The sequence below is a fragment of the Rhea pennata genome, chromosome 16, assembly GCF_028389875.1.
Source record: "Rhea pennata isolate bPtePen1 chromosome 16, bPtePen1.pri, whole genome shotgun sequence".
NCBI classification, from domain to species: Eukaryota; Metazoa; Chordata; class Aves; order Rheiformes; family Rheidae; genus Rhea; species Rhea pennata.
In genome coordinates this window covers 2215605-2230756 of record NC_084678.1, presented here as the reverse complement: position 1 = coordinate 2230756, position 15152 = coordinate 2215605, and the positions used below count along the sequence as shown (strand labels likewise).

Below are 15152 nucleotides of genomic sequence, written 5' to 3'. Positions count from 1 at the left end.
AATTTTGCTTTGGGGCCCTTCCCACCCAGGTGAACTAGCACATTATATGTCTTCTCTTAACTTTTACCAGCTGTGTTTTGCTGACTATCCTGAATGTCTCCACCTGTTTCTGCAGACGGAGCAGCTGCGGTTAAAGGCAAACACCTGGCCTTTCACAGTCATGCCTTGTGCTTTAAAAGTAGATTAGTGTTACAGCAGCTCCTGGCAGTCCTGGCCTACTTAAGGCACTCAGGATGTTGATTAGAAATGCTGCTTTGGGGGTGAATAACCTGGTTGTTTCAAGCCCAAGTAATCTGGAACTTTGCAGAGAGATTTTTAAGCTCAGCAAAAATTATTTGTGTGTGCTTTGCTTTTGACTGACAGATCACCAAAAAGAAACACAAAGGGAAATGGATGGAAGAAGCAAGTGACAGCTATGTCACCAGTTGTGACTTGCTGGTGGAGACTGCAGCTGGTGGTACAGGATGTCCTGGTGCTTGTACACAGAGGAGTTGGGGAAAGGCACTTGCCTTAGACAGCAGATGGTTGCTTCCGGTCGCACACCTTGCTGCGGTGGTCTGGCAGCTCCAGACTGCCACGTGGGACTCCAGACCACTTCAGAGGCTTAGAGGGATGCATGTGATACATCCTGTTTCAGGAACTCTGCTTGTTAACAGTAGCACCCCTCACTTGGCTGTCCAAGGTTAGCAATGGCTTCCCACAGACTTCCACGTGGACAGCGAGGTGGGGCTTTTCATCCTCGGCCTAAGTAACTCCTGATCTTCATACCAGAAAAACTCTCTTCACAGGTCATACCTCCTCGGATGCAGTCAGCAGAAATACTTCATTGGAATTTCTATCTATCGAAACAGAGACGGGGCTAACTGGAGCTGAGGCCCTGGATGCCGGAGGACTTCCAGAAGAGCCCACCACAAGCACACGGGCTGCTCGCAGGGGTGAGGCGCGCAGGGGAAGACGGGCTATGTGTCCTGTTACCTCCTCATGCTGCGCTTGATCCTCTAACCTACAGCTAAGCACTGAGCATGTTAGATTTTACTCATTTGCAGATCGAGAGAAAGAAGATGACAAATATCTATCTCCGGGAAATGCTACTGTGAGCAAAGCAAGAAAAGTGCTAAAATGATTTATCTACGTGGTTTTTTATCAGTCATTTCAGCTTACACCTCTCCAAGTTAACACTGCAGTCTGAGTGAACCTTTAGTCAAAGAGTTTAAGAACATTATAATCTTGTTGCAACTAAACACAACGCGATACATCTACCCAATTAACAGAGCTGCTTCAGCTTTTCTTTCCACCATTCTCCTGCAAGTCCTCATTAAAAAATGAGGATATTCATACTAAGAATGCAAGGATATACTACCAAGCAGTAGAGAAAGTGTACTCAAACACACAAAGCCACTCACCACCATTGTGAAATTTTCTTTGCGCAGCCAAAACACAGGGAAAGCTGCTCCAAACATCTGGACACAGTGGAAGCTGTAAAAGAAGCTATCTTATGTTTAGCAGTAATCTTTAGATGAGTTGAACTTAAATCTGAGTCATGGTCTTATGGAAAAGAATCCACGAGATGTAATAAGTTTCTGGAAGAAAGGAGATAATTTGAGGGTGAAAATGAGATCTTGCAAAGACAAATCTGACAGATTTAGGGAGTTAGTTCAAGAAAGCCTGTAGGGTCAACTTGTGTCAACTACACAGGATTCTTATGCAAATTAAAAGGTTTTTCTGACTGCTTGTTTCAGAATGTGGAAAAACTCCAAATTCACCCCCTCAGGTTTACATCAACAACAGAGACTGTTAAATGCCAGGAGTCTCGGAGACAGGACATTTGAATGACAAGAAGTGCCAGTTGCAGACAAACCACTAAAAGTCTCCCATGTGTTCAAGAGTCAAATACGATTGAACTGACATTTGTAAAAGCTCCTCTTGGGTCACGCTTCCAAAAGTCTGCATTGCTGTGCCTCTTGGATACGAAGGCATCGCCCTTTCTGCGGCCAGAAGTATACTACAAAAATGGCACATTGCTGTTTTCTTGACCCATGCAGAATGGCTAATCCCTGAGGAATAATCCTGTTTTTAACGATGAAACGACAGAAGCTCTGATAAAGCATTAAAAAAAAAAAAAAAAAGAAAAAAGAAAGAAAGCCCTACTAAAATATTCCTTTCTCTGTGGGACTGGACAGCGTACCTCTAAAATGAATTTTGTATATGCCTGTCTCAAGCTGCATAATGTAATACAAGGCAAGGAGGGCAGATTTCTTTTTCTTGCATGCAAGATCCTATAAAATCTGTAAAAAAACAAACTTCCCAGGCCCACTGACATCGATACACCACCCTTCATCAACATGCTTCATCCCTTACCTACAAGGATTTGTTCTGAGGAGCCAGAGGACTCCACAATCTCCAAAGACTCTTTAATTCCTGGCATACCTCCTGCATGCCAAAAAAAAAAAAAAAAAAAAAGACCAGCTGTGATGTATACAACCTGTCTGTCCACACATCCCACTAAAATGTACCAAAACCTGCAACTGATTTCACACAGGCCAACACACAGCTCTGAGATGGCAGTAATGTTGTCAAAGCCAACCTGGGCTGCAGGTGATCTAGTGACCCACAAGTGAGAGACTCTATATTCTGTTACTCATCAGCTAAGCCTTCTAGCCTCTATAAAATCTGGAATTAGTGTCAGGTTTTGTATTAAAAAAAACCACTAGGTTTGAAAATAATTCTTCTTTACAGCTTAAGGTGTAGAAATCTGCTTTCTATTCACTGTGAAGAAATCCTCCAATATTTGCCTTAAGACCTTGTGAGATCTTGTTCTAACAACAGAAGAACCCAAACAAGGGACATTTCAACACTCTCTTTTGCCCTCAGTTATAAACACACAACTGCTGAGAAAAAACAGTGATGCTCTACCCTGCAGAACTGGTTGTGTTGACGGATAAATCTTGCACTGCATCAGTGACTGGAATTACCAAAGCTTTGCCAACAGCTTAATGAGATGGAAACTCCTGCTCCTCGTGCCAGAATATGTTTGTTGGGGTGTAAACTATTTGGATGCCCTGAATATTTTGGTTCTATGTTATAAAAACAGGTGAAAAGAAGTACCTCACCATTCATGGGACAGCCACTCTGGGAAGCCTGGCCATTTGGAAAGCAGCACTGGTGACAGATTTAAACCCCTGGCTTGTTATGTCTATGGAGGTAGTCCTGTCTTTCTTCACCTTCCTCATTCTGGTTATATCTGCTAATGTACAGACTTATCCCATGCAGGAGAAACAGAGTCAGCAGAGACTCTGACCACTCAGTTTTTCCCCCATGTGTACTTATTCAGGTGTTCATCTGAACGAGCCCACACATCCCACCACTTCTCTCTCTGCCCATTCTGCTTTTCTGTGGACCTATCTGAAGAGATAGGCTCACTCTGGTCTTTGGACAGGGAAAACCAGCAACAGCTGTAACCATATTGCACATGGAGAAGTAAATCATCATGAAGATGGAAAAGTTGCTGAAAAAAGCAGCTTTCTCCAGGGCAGAAACAGGCTGCCAGTGCTCTCAGAAGCTGCCCACCCCACCATGGATGCAGCTCGTTAGCACCACGGTGGGAAGGGACTGTCAATGTAGTTCCCCAAATGATTTACTCACAGGCAACTGAGCAAGAGGAAATGTTCCTGAGATAGCTGCTGGCTTTTACCAAGGGGGCTGCAGAGCATGGACCTCGGTGGGTCGCACCTGCCCGTGCACTCTGTGCTCTACTGGGCACTGTTGACTTCTCTGGGCTTTAGGCCACCGCTGCGTGGGCAGTGAGCGAGCCATGCTGATGGGCATGGAGGCAACCCACAGCAGCATGTGCACAAGGAAACGCGGAGATCCTGCTCTAGCCCATTAGCAAAGGTCAGTGGCTACTGTGGTTCTGGGGAACCACCAGCGCAGCGCAAGGAAATGCATCTCGTCCGACCAACAGGTGTGGGAAATTCAGCAATACCAGTAACACTTAATATCTTGCAAGGGACGATTTTTCTGACAAATTGAGGGCAAGATAGCTCTGGTAACAGAGCAAACACAGGCATGACCACGGCCCATTGCACCTTGCACGAAGCTGAAGGTGAGAATTTCTGCACAGGTTGTGGCCCCTGATGGCTGCTCAAGTCTCCGCATCCCCAGAACAGGCAGCTGTTGACACTGGCAGAGGGTCAAGGACAGTGAAGGAGGCTATAAACAATATTTAGGAGTAGTGACAGAATCTACAAGCATCATTTTTGTAAGTATATTTTACCATAAAAATACAATATAGTTTATTCTAATCACTTTATATATAAACTTAGATTTTTTAATTAAGAGATACAGGGCTCAAGGGAAGTTGCTATAACTACTAAATGGGAAATAAAACCTGATGAACAGGGTAGCTACAGTGACTTAAGTCTTAGCATTTAAATAAAATTGCTAACAGGCAAGTCAAACATGTAAAAGTTACCTACCAAACAGCTTGCATGTTGTAATAGTTTGGCATCCAGTTACACATAAAGAAAGGGGTTTTTTTTCCATCTTTAAAAATACCTTTACTAAAAATCAGTGCTATACAGGGAAAAAAAGTTTATTCAATGGGACAAGTATATTCAAGAACAAAAAGGACAAACCAAGTGCCTGTTAAAGTTTTCCAGGGATAAATACAGTGCAAGGCAAAAGAGATGCTGTCAGAAAGGGGCAGCAGAGAAAGCAAAGCTAAAATCAGAGAGGCTTGAGGCTGCCTCGCTGGGGCCCTGGCGGCCACCAGCAGAACAGAGGTTGGAAATGTCCTGCTGCAGCCCCAAAGAACTCCTTGCCAGCAGCCAAAGAGCCGCTCCAGGACACAGGTCCTCCTCCATTTCGCTGTCCTCCTGGAGAGAAATCTGGTGATGCTTATGGACTAAGATCTGTAATCTAGGGTCAGACCTCACACAGCAAAAGTATAAATGAGCAGCAGTAATTGAATGCAAACAATTCACTAAAAATTCAGTTTTGCATGAAGCTGACTTATAAGCCCTGTTACCTTAAAGTTAAATTTAAAATCTTTATGAGCAAGCCACTGCCTATGTCTCTAAATTCTTCCTCCTTCTTTCTGTGTACACACATATAGGTGAGGGGCGGCTTGCCTGGAGAAGTGGACAACAGAGGAAGGGAAGACAAAGTGTAGACATGGACATTTTCCACTTCTATCCAAAGCTGGACATACCTGAACGTGTCCTTTTAACCTCAATTACACTTGCCAAAAAGTAAGAAATCTCTCCCTCCAGCACACAGCCCTCCTTTCCCACACAGCAGCAGTGAACTTGGATGAGAGCAGAGACTGGACCAAGGATGTGTGCCTGCCTGTGCACTTCTCCGTCCCACAGCCTTGAACTGCTTCATCTCTGCGAAGGTCCCAGGGCCGCTCTCCAGGTCTGCTACGTCAGTTTGCTCATAGTTCCTGCAGATTGGTCATATATATATATATATTTTTTTTCAGAATCCATCCTCAGGATCTCTGCTCATTCTCTCTCTCAGAAGGTTTGGTGCTGGGAAGGGGATGGTGCTGCACTGTGGGTCATGCTGAAGGACGCATAGCAGGGCTACCTGGGCCCATGTCACCGGACCCCTGATCATGGCCACTAGCCTTGCAGTACAGCCAAGCAATGCATGGATCTGCTGCCAGCACAGCAAACTGCATCACTATGCTGCTCTGACTGAGATGACATGGGTACATGTATGTGGAGCTCCTGGAGCTCCAGCATAACTTCCACTCCTCCATACCCAGCTGGCTGGAAATGTGAAACAGGCTCCAGGCAGGGAACTGCACATGGGAAACCAGCCTTGGCTGAACTGCCAGGAGCCTGGCTGTGCACAGGCAGTCAGCCGTGGTCCCCATGAGAAATGAAAGGTTAAACTTCAAGTAGGAGGCTATCAAGTTTAACACAACTTCCAGGTACAAAGAGGGAAGTGAGGGATACCTAGAAAGTCTGGAAAATGGAGCTACAGTAAATTGTGACAGTGCTAGTGGAAGTTGCTGTATATCTAAGAACAAATATTCACTGCAAGACTATATCCCCATTGCAACAGGAGCAGGAGGAACCACAGGTGTGTTCTTCAGCCAGGATCATCTTAGATGTAGCTAGCTTTTTGTGTGTGGGGGGGGGGGTGGTGGCTAATAAAGCTAAAAATCTGGGTGCATCAGCTTGTGCACACATTCAACAATGTCAAAAGCATCGATACACCCTTAAGCACGTGTCCACGTTCAAAGAAGAGGTGGATGTTTAAGCTGAGACAGGCGATCTCTGGTTAGACTAGAAGGTTTTTCAATGCTTCATGATCTGTGCAGGTCGAAGAGTGGGAATATATATATGAAAGAACTTTCCTGGAGATGACAGCTTCTTAGCATAGCGTAATGTCCGACCTGTATCATTACGCACCATGTGAAGGTGATCCATTAGCAACAGTAATGCAACAAGGAAGCAAAAACCAGAAGGCTAGCAAAGTGCTAGAAAGATTTTCTAGCTAGAATTTGCTACTTTAAATCTTGACATAAACATGGGCTGTGTTCTAAAGAACACCATGCTTAAATCACAAAAGGAAATTGGGCATAAGGCTTCCATCCAACTCGGACTTAATGGCACAGAAGACAGATCTGCTCTTTGAGAAAAATCCCAGTTGCTGATTTGTATTTTGCCCTGCAATTGAGTACAGTGCTCCCCTTTACCTCCTGCCAAAAGTGGTGGAAATGCTGTGTACTTTCAAGCAATTACAGTAGTTCACCCCAGAAATGGCAGCGTTTCAAATGAGGTAGAGAAGTGGGGAGTGGCTCCTTGACAAATGTTTAACCTGCTTTCAGACCTCCACGCAAAAAGATACTCTTTAAAACGAATCGTCATTGTTTGCTTAATGCCTGTCCGATTTGTCTCCACGAAGCACTTACTGCTGCCTAAACCTGCTAGCACCTAAAACCGGCAAATTCAGGGCAGCCCGTCCTGAACGCGTCGGTCTGTATCAGAAGAGCCCGTGGCAGCCACGGGCAGGAGCAGCCTTCCTACAGAGAGGCTCAGCCTGAGCTAACCCTTTCTGCGAGATGATGGCTCTGTAACTCTGCTGAAACACTGCTTAACACTTGGCCAGGACAGCAACGTACCCTACCAAATACACCGTCTTGCTTTTGTAGCCTGACTGGAAGTCTTCAGAATTCTGATTATCAGTAGAACAGCCACAATTACCCAAATAAAACTATTACTATATTCGGCCACAGATCATAAATAGAACTTAATGGATTTTATTACATCCTAGGAAGCAAGAGTTGCAGAAGGAAAAGTATTACTAAGGGTGCACTGCTGCTACCTATCAATTTCTCCTGAACACTCAGCACTTAAGAACTAGCTGAAAAAATATGCTGCTCCTACAGCATAACTATTTCAAATTCCCCTTTGAGCTCTTCCCTTTTAGCCGACATGCACGGTACATTTTAGCAGCTGAAAATTAAAGGGTCACAATATTGAGCCTTCAGGTATCAAGTTCACAATGGAAATAGCAGCTGACTCAGAAAGGTTGCCACTGAGCACTGCAGCAATAATTCTGCTGCCTCAGAGCTGGAAGCAGCTCCCAAACGTGAAGTTTGTTATTTAACTCAGTGAGAAATGAAAGAAAATGTTACAGTCATGGATTTATTCCTTCTGCAGCCTTTTGCAAACCATTTTCCAAGTCCAGAGCCACGCTAGGCGTTAGAAGCTTTAACTCTGGCTGCAACGTCCTCTTTGATCCAAATAACTCCCATTCAAGTGATGGGCCTGAATGAGGACTGTTCGTAGTTAAAGCCCCTGCAAGTTCTTCTGCTGGAGCACAACTTCCCTAAAATTTCACAGGAGGAGCCAAATGGGACTAGGTGCCTCCAACCCCACAGAAACCAGCTTGCAACAATAAAGCTAACACATAGAATAGTCCTCGGCCCAAGTGACCCAGTGAAGAGCTGGGCCATGATGCTGGGAAGGAGCAAAGGGGGCTTCTGTGGGCTCCAGAAACCAGCTGGTGACAAGGCTCCCCAACATGCTCCTCCTCATAACCCACGGGAGCAGAAATCTCACCACCCTCAGGGACTCCCCACCTGGCCCCACGACAAGGTAGCAGCCCAGGCCTGCTGTCATCTCCAAAATGGGTGCATTCATTTTCTTGAGGGCCTCCCTCATCTTCTCTAGTGGTTTCCAAAGGCCCACTGTGAAGTTCAGCCGAATCAATATTAATTTCTTTTATTTGGCAGTTTCCAAAACTATTTCTGATGGGCAGAAGGGAAGGAGAAAAGACAACCCTGCACCACACATGCAGCTGGGGCGCAGAGACCCCTCAGCCCTTCTGCACCGCAGTGCCCTGACTGCCAGGGAGAGCAGCTCCTGCCCCGCTGCATGTGCCTCCTGTGCCCCCCCAACACCTGTGTAAATGGCAAATGAATGCATGTACAGTTTACAAAGATCCTCTGCTTAAAGCAAATTTGCCTCTCAACACACAGCCAAACTCTCACACAATAAATTAACTATTTGGCAGCCACTGATCTACTGCTGGAGCCAAACCAATTAGGGTTTAATGTGATCCCAATTTCCTATCTCTGAGACTGAGGTCAGGGTGGGGGGGAAGGAAGGGGGGAAGAGGAGGGAGCGAGAGCTAAGTAAATCCCCTCCTGGTTTATAAATCCTGGCCAATCATCCCAGATAAACCTGTCACCCACAGCTCTAAATCTGCATTTGCACTCACACGCTCAAAGGGACGCGATGGGAAAAGGCACATTGGCTTCAGCAGGCCTGACTCCCAACATGTGTTTTCCATACTTGGGAAATTCAATCATTTAAAAAATATTTACCAAGCTTTGTCTTTAATTAGAAAAACATGACGACGGATAAGGAGAGTTATTGTTTCTAAGCTAGCAAAGTCAGAGAGCGCAGTGAAGTCACAAGATAAACCAAAGTACTGGCCCACGTATAATCTGCCAGGGGGGCAAACTTTTGGAAGATTTTTTTTTTCATCTCCCCTCAAAGCTGAATGCTTTACAGTGACAATTTATCAGTGGCTTCTTGGTCTACACCAAACTTAAACAGTGAGTAGGAGGGAGTACTCCTGCCCACAGATCTGCTAGACTGGGTGGTGTAATGCAAAAGAGCTTGAACAGGAGCTGGGAGGAACTACAGGGCCATTTGACTTCTTTGTGCTTTAACATCCAGTCTACAGGATCTCCCTGGATGCATGCAACTACCTGCAATTAGGTAAAAAAAAAAAAAAAAAAAAAAAAAAAACAACTTTTTTTCTGCAACCTAGACACAGTGAGATGTCCCATAGCCTTTAAAGAAGTATTAAATCAGTTTGCTGCTAAAGCATGACTCCCTTAAAGATTCCTTCCCAAGAATATGCCCAGGAAGCAGCCCCACATCTCCCATGCAATTGTGGAAAGGGCACGGAGGAAAGGGCAGGCTGCACCCATTCCAGCTTGCCCAGAAGTGCGGGAGCGGCCGCTGTTCCTTCTCCCACGGCTCGGCTGCCAGACCACGCGTGGGTGCTCGCTGCTCCCAACAAGGAGAGCCTGCGCTGGCCAGGCCAGCGGTGGGCATGTCGCCCGAGCGGCTCCTCTGCACTGCCCAGTACCGCCTGCCCCAGCTCAAGCCCATAGACGCCAACCGCCACTCAACCCAACGGCTCCCCACTGGTCCTTGGCCAGACCCACCAGCCCCCAAGCAGACCAACCAGTCTGACCAGCTTCCATCTCTTTTTTTCCTTTAGGCTTCCACATCTTCCCATTTTATTTTTTTTTCCTTCTTGAATCCTTCTTGAGCTACAAATGGATCCCTGCCTGTAATTTCAACCTCTCTTACCTCTCCACAGACTTTCTCCCTGCTCTCTCTCAGCAGTCTAAGCCAAGGTTATGCAGCAGCACCACACTAGAGCTGGGCCTTGGACCCTTGGTGCGGAAGCAGCCAAATCTTAGTGAGGGGAAGCTTATACCCAGGTCTACTGAGGACACTGTTACACCCACACACTCCAGAAAGTACCAAGCACATCCCAAGGCATGAGAGAAATACTGTCCACTGCTATACTGAAATACTGCCACAAAGAATCATGTCACAGCAGCAATAATGATACGGAGTAAACAGACTCTCACAGTCATGCTCTCTTCACGAGATCCCGTACAAGACCTGCAAGCCCTGGGGTGAATTTTTGCACACATTGAAGCCATGGGAGCTGGCTGCAACGAGGTCAAAGATGCAGCAGGCACCATGCTATGGAGTTACCCACCAGCTGAGAACAGGCAATTCCTTCTCCGCCATGCGATTTTAAATGCATCTGCAACAGTAAGGAGCATACACATATGGAGTATGTATGTATGGTGGAGATGTCCCAGGTGATACATTTGGAGGAACCTGCTGCTTACAGAAAGCAGGTCCACGATTAGGAAGTGATAGGCCAAATCCCCAGGGAGCCGAACGAGGAAAAAAAATGATGCATTTCGTGCAGTGAGAAGCAGCTATTTACGCTAACAAACTCTTCTGCTCAGCCCACTTTGAGAAAGGCAGTAGTACTCCTCCAAGCACTCACTAAGTATTCAATTGGTTAAGACATTTGCAGAAAAAAAGGCTAATGTTACACTTGTCACTCAAAATCATATTTGTAATTTAAATGAGAGAATTTTGTAACATTTAAAAAAACTTCGAAGTGTCATCTATGGCTCCAAAGTCAAGGAAGCAGCGTGCCATTTATTTTATGAAAATATCCCTGTAACCCAACGTTGAAGGCTATTATCAAATTGTATCTTAAACTTCAAGATAAATCTACATTGGAGAAAATCCCTGCCTGAGTAGTCTGATCCCTTAAATTATACCAAGATTACAAAGCACATCTTTAAGGAAACATATGTGCACATTTTGACAAAGTCCTATTCTTAAATAAGTTATTACCAGTAATGCTTCTATCTCTCTAGAAAAGCATGAAACAGAGTAAAGAAAGTTTTAGCTGAACTGTAAGGTCAGGATTGATTATTTGAAGTCCCCAGAGACAACCAAAAAGGCATCTGAGAAAACCAAAAGCCATCCAGCGACATCTAAAGAGCTCAGTCAAAGCTGGGTGCGTGCATGGGGTACAACAGGGGTGAGTGGGAAGGCAACCGTGACACCAAAAAAGTCTTCTGCCATGGACACTCATTGGTAAGAAGCAGGCACAAGTGCCTTCAGGAAGATGGTTTACTTTATTTGGAAGAGTCCCAGGTAGATCACTTGTCTGGTTTCAGGCACTGGCTCCATGAGATTTTGTATCAGAGCAGGAGAGACAGGTTGGCTTCTCACTTGCCCTAGTTTCACGGCTGCTTCTTTCAAATCAAAGCGTTTACCTCTGATCCATGCTAGGAAAAGGAAAACAAGAGCAACCTTTCTTCCCTCTGCCATTTCAGAGGTTTATTGTAAAATCGGGAGGTTTTTGTAGCCTTCGCAGCTCAGCCGATGGAAACCATGCTCAGCTCACACACTCCACCACAGTCCTCCTTCTAAGTGAGTCAAACCCACAAGTTCCACCTGAAATACATACTGTTTTCCATCTCATGCTCAGAGAAGCTGCAAATCAAGTAACACTTTTTCTTTGCTCTGATGGCTTTAAAAAGTCAGTTTATTGCACTCTCCCTAATGCTGGTTCAAGGGAAGAGTAACATCTTAAATCAGTCAATTTACAGTATATAAAAATCAAGTCCCTCAAAGATCAATTTGAATTTCTGCATATTGGAAATACCCATGCAAGAAACACATGTCCATAAGGGAGTTAGTATGTGCCTTAAACTAATATGGAATATTGTCAAGTTTCAAAGCAGTCCCCCATTTCTCCTTCCTTTCTGGATCATTAGTTTCACAGTAAACATTGAAGCATTTCGTTGCATTACATCCCCATAGCAATCAAGGAACTTCCTAGTGTAGCCAGTAACTATGTTCATAATACAGTGGGAATCACCGGACAAATAACCAAACTAATCATATAATTTGTGCTTATAAAAGTTACGAGTTTATGCCTGATTATTTACTTTCTAGACACTAAAGGCAAAATCCAACAGTGTTCCTGGTCAGACGCTAGGTCCACTGACAAGGATGTGAGTGAAGCCTTGTGCTAGTATTTGGTCCGAAAACAATAACTGGCACTAAACACAATATTGCTACCTGCTCCCATCTATCTGTAAAGCTGCTAACACATATTCATGTGTTTATCCTTACAGAACAGCTGTACAGCTCATCAGTATTATCATTAGCACTTTACCAAAGGAAAGCTGAGCCACATACTAAAGCAGCATTAAAAATGATGCTCAAGCTGCAGCTGAGTCATCTGAAGCTTCCTCTCCACCCCGGGCCAGATGTTGGTCACCTCGTGCCAGATGTTGCCATACTTGCTAGCATAAGATCACATGTCATCACATCCTTACCTCATTCTGCCAGAGGGATGCAGATTAAAAGCCCTACTATCAGATGTGGTTTATACTGCAAAACTGAACAACTATATATGCATTTATACAAGTACCAGCCACAATCCAGAAAAATACTCAGCCACCTTCCCTGAGGGTCCAGAAAAGTGCCACAGCAGAGACAGAGACTGGTTTCACATCTCCCTTCTGAAGCTAAAGCTCTAAATACAAGATCACTCTTCCCCTTAGGTTTAATTCTTTCTAGGTAGGATTTTAAAGGACTGTCCTTCCTCCCAGAGCTAAGTTTAAGAGACTCAGGGAACCTCACCCATCTCTGCGTATAAAGTTGAGCTGCACCACGGATAAACAAACTGGATGGGATTTGTTTCATTTAACTCACAGTTGCCAAAGTTCAAGCCAGTTACCCTCATCTCCCCTTACAGACGATGAAAAAAACCAGACACCTCTGGAGTGTAATTTATCTCCTCCAAGGAGAGGTGTCTAAGACAGGTGAGACAAATCGTCCTCCCAGTGCTTGCTTCTCCATGATTGTAAAGGGAGCTTGGAGAAACTGAGTTCAGACGTACAGGTCTAACTTTTGGCCACTCAGCTTAAAGCAGGTATCTCACCCAGGTTCCTTCTGCAAGCTCTCTTTTTCAAGTCAGAGTCAAAATGAAGAGCCCTCCCTCACAATCAGCTTAGGAGCGCCTAAATCAGATACCATGCTTCCGGACACCCGTTTTCATGTTAACACAGCTTCCTCGCTGCAATCTCCTCTTCCTGCAGCAGCTAGGTTTACCACTGGGTGTTTTAAGTGTGCGTGCTTCAGCATACCAACACACGTAACTGCTTTAAAGGCGTAACAGCCTCGCTCTCGCAGCATCTCCGTGCATCGTACCCCAGCGGCACGGCGAAGTATTCACCCACCCTCTGCAATTTCCATCACTTGGCAATTCCCTCTTATTGGGAATGTAGCTTTCAGGGCGATTTCCACATTAACGCTGGCCTCTATCTTTGTGTTGCTTCTCTCCAAGCAACCACATTTTGTTTTAAAGTTCCCTCAGAGCCTCTGAGCTTTAGGACACGCTTTTACCGGTTGTCCTGTTTCACTGAGCTAAAGCTCTTCAAGAAAAGCACATGGAGGCCACGACCGAGCCCTTGCGCAAACGGACCACGTCTGACAGGTGCTCGAGGACATCACGCAGTGTCACCTCGCCGTGGCAGCACCTCATCCCTCAGCCTAGGACGGCTCCAAAGCCGTTCTCAGTGCACCCGGTTCTCCGCAGACAGACAGACAAACGCGGCCCGCAGGAATGGATGAGAAGACCCACCGGGAGGGTCAGGCACGTGCTAAGCCCCCGCCCGGCTCCTGGGCAGCAGCAGCGCACTCCCCCGCACGCTCGCCAACCCCACTGCCTCCAGCGAGAGCGCAGCTCTGCTGGAAACAAACCTCCCGTTCCGAGGAATTCACGGAAGCAGAACTCCCGTGCACCCCCCTCCTCGTCCCGGCACCGCGCGCGGGGCCGCGGGCCCGTCCGCCGCACGGCGCGTCGCTGCGGGCCGCGCAGGGGAGCCGGCGCCGCCGCGGCGCCTCCGCCGCGCGCAAACAAACCGCCCCCGAGCCGGCGCGCGGGCGCGCTCGTGACACCGCGCTCAGGGCCGCCGCGCTCCGCGCCGCGCCGCGCCGCCGGCAGCGGGGGGCGGCGGGGGCGAGCAGCGCTGCGCCCGGAGGCGCTGCCCGGCGCGGCCGCCCCGCAGCCGCCGCCGCTGCCCCCGCCCGGCCCCGGGAACGCGGCCCAGCTCAAAGAAACCAACTGAGCGAGCGAGCGAGCGAGCGGCCTCTCCCCCCACCCCCCCGCCCGGCTATTTTTAAGCGGGATCGGTTCCCGACGGGGAGCCCAGCGCGACGGCCCAGGCGGCTCTGCCGGCACAGCCGGCCGCGGCGGAGCCCGAGGCAGGGCCGGCCGCGGCGGGGGCCGGCAGCGCCGAGCCGCGGCCCCTGACGGCGCCAAACCGCGGGCTAAACACAAACTAAAGATAAATACGCGCGCGCGCAGCCCGGAGAGCCGGCGGGAGCGCGCCCGGCGCCGCCCGGCCGCCCCGGCTCCGCCGCGCCGCGCCGCGGCTCTTACACTGGCAGCCCCGGGGATCCCACCACGGCCCGGCTCCTCCGCGGCGGCGGCGGCGGCGGCGGCGGCGGGACGCCACGGCCCGGCCCGGCCCCGCCCCGCGCGGCGCGGTCTGGCCCGGCCCGGCCCGGCCCGGCCCGCCGTGACGCGCCGGGGGCGCGGCCTGGCCCCGCCACCGCCCCTGCTCGCCGCCCTCCCCCTTGCTGCCCTGCCCTCCCCGCCTCGTCCCGCTCCCGGGCCCGGCCCCTCGGCAGCCCTCGGTCTGCTGCCGGTGCCGGCCCTGCTCCCCGCGGCGCCTCCCGAAGCCCCCCCGCCGCGGAAGGTCTCACAGCACTTCTTCCTTTCCACAAATGCATCAGGGAGTCTGGTCATGTGAAAACCCAAGTCAGAACTGAGATGTGAGTAGTTCAACTCTGGCAAAGCCCAGTACTTGAGTGCTGCTTACCTGTGGCGAATACCTCAAAGCCTGGAGATGCCAGAGTTTGTGATCATGAGAGCTTCACTAACTGGAAGTTCTCTTTGTCCCCAGATCTGCCTGGGGTTTGTGAAGGCTGAGAATACAACGTCAGCCTCATGCTGACATCTGCTTGGCATCTGAAAACCAAGCATGACTCTGC

The 15152-nt window shown here is 48.1% G+C and overlaps 1 protein-coding gene across 4 annotated transcripts in view; it reads right to left on the bottom strand.

Annotated features, from left to right (window-relative positions):
- Nucleotides 1-14611, bottom strand: part of CBFA2T2 (CBFA2/RUNX1 partner transcriptional co-repressor 2) — a 68629-nt gene extending 54018 nt beyond the window's left edge. For all 4 annotated transcript variants that reach the window (XR_009960036.1, XM_062588854.1, XM_062588851.1 and 1 more), the window contains exon 1: nucleotides 14539-14611. The gene's annotated coding sequence lies outside the window, so the exon portion shown is untranslated. The remainder of the gene's footprint in view (nucleotides 1-14538) is intronic.
- Nucleotides 14612-15152: the final 541 nt, after the last annotated feature.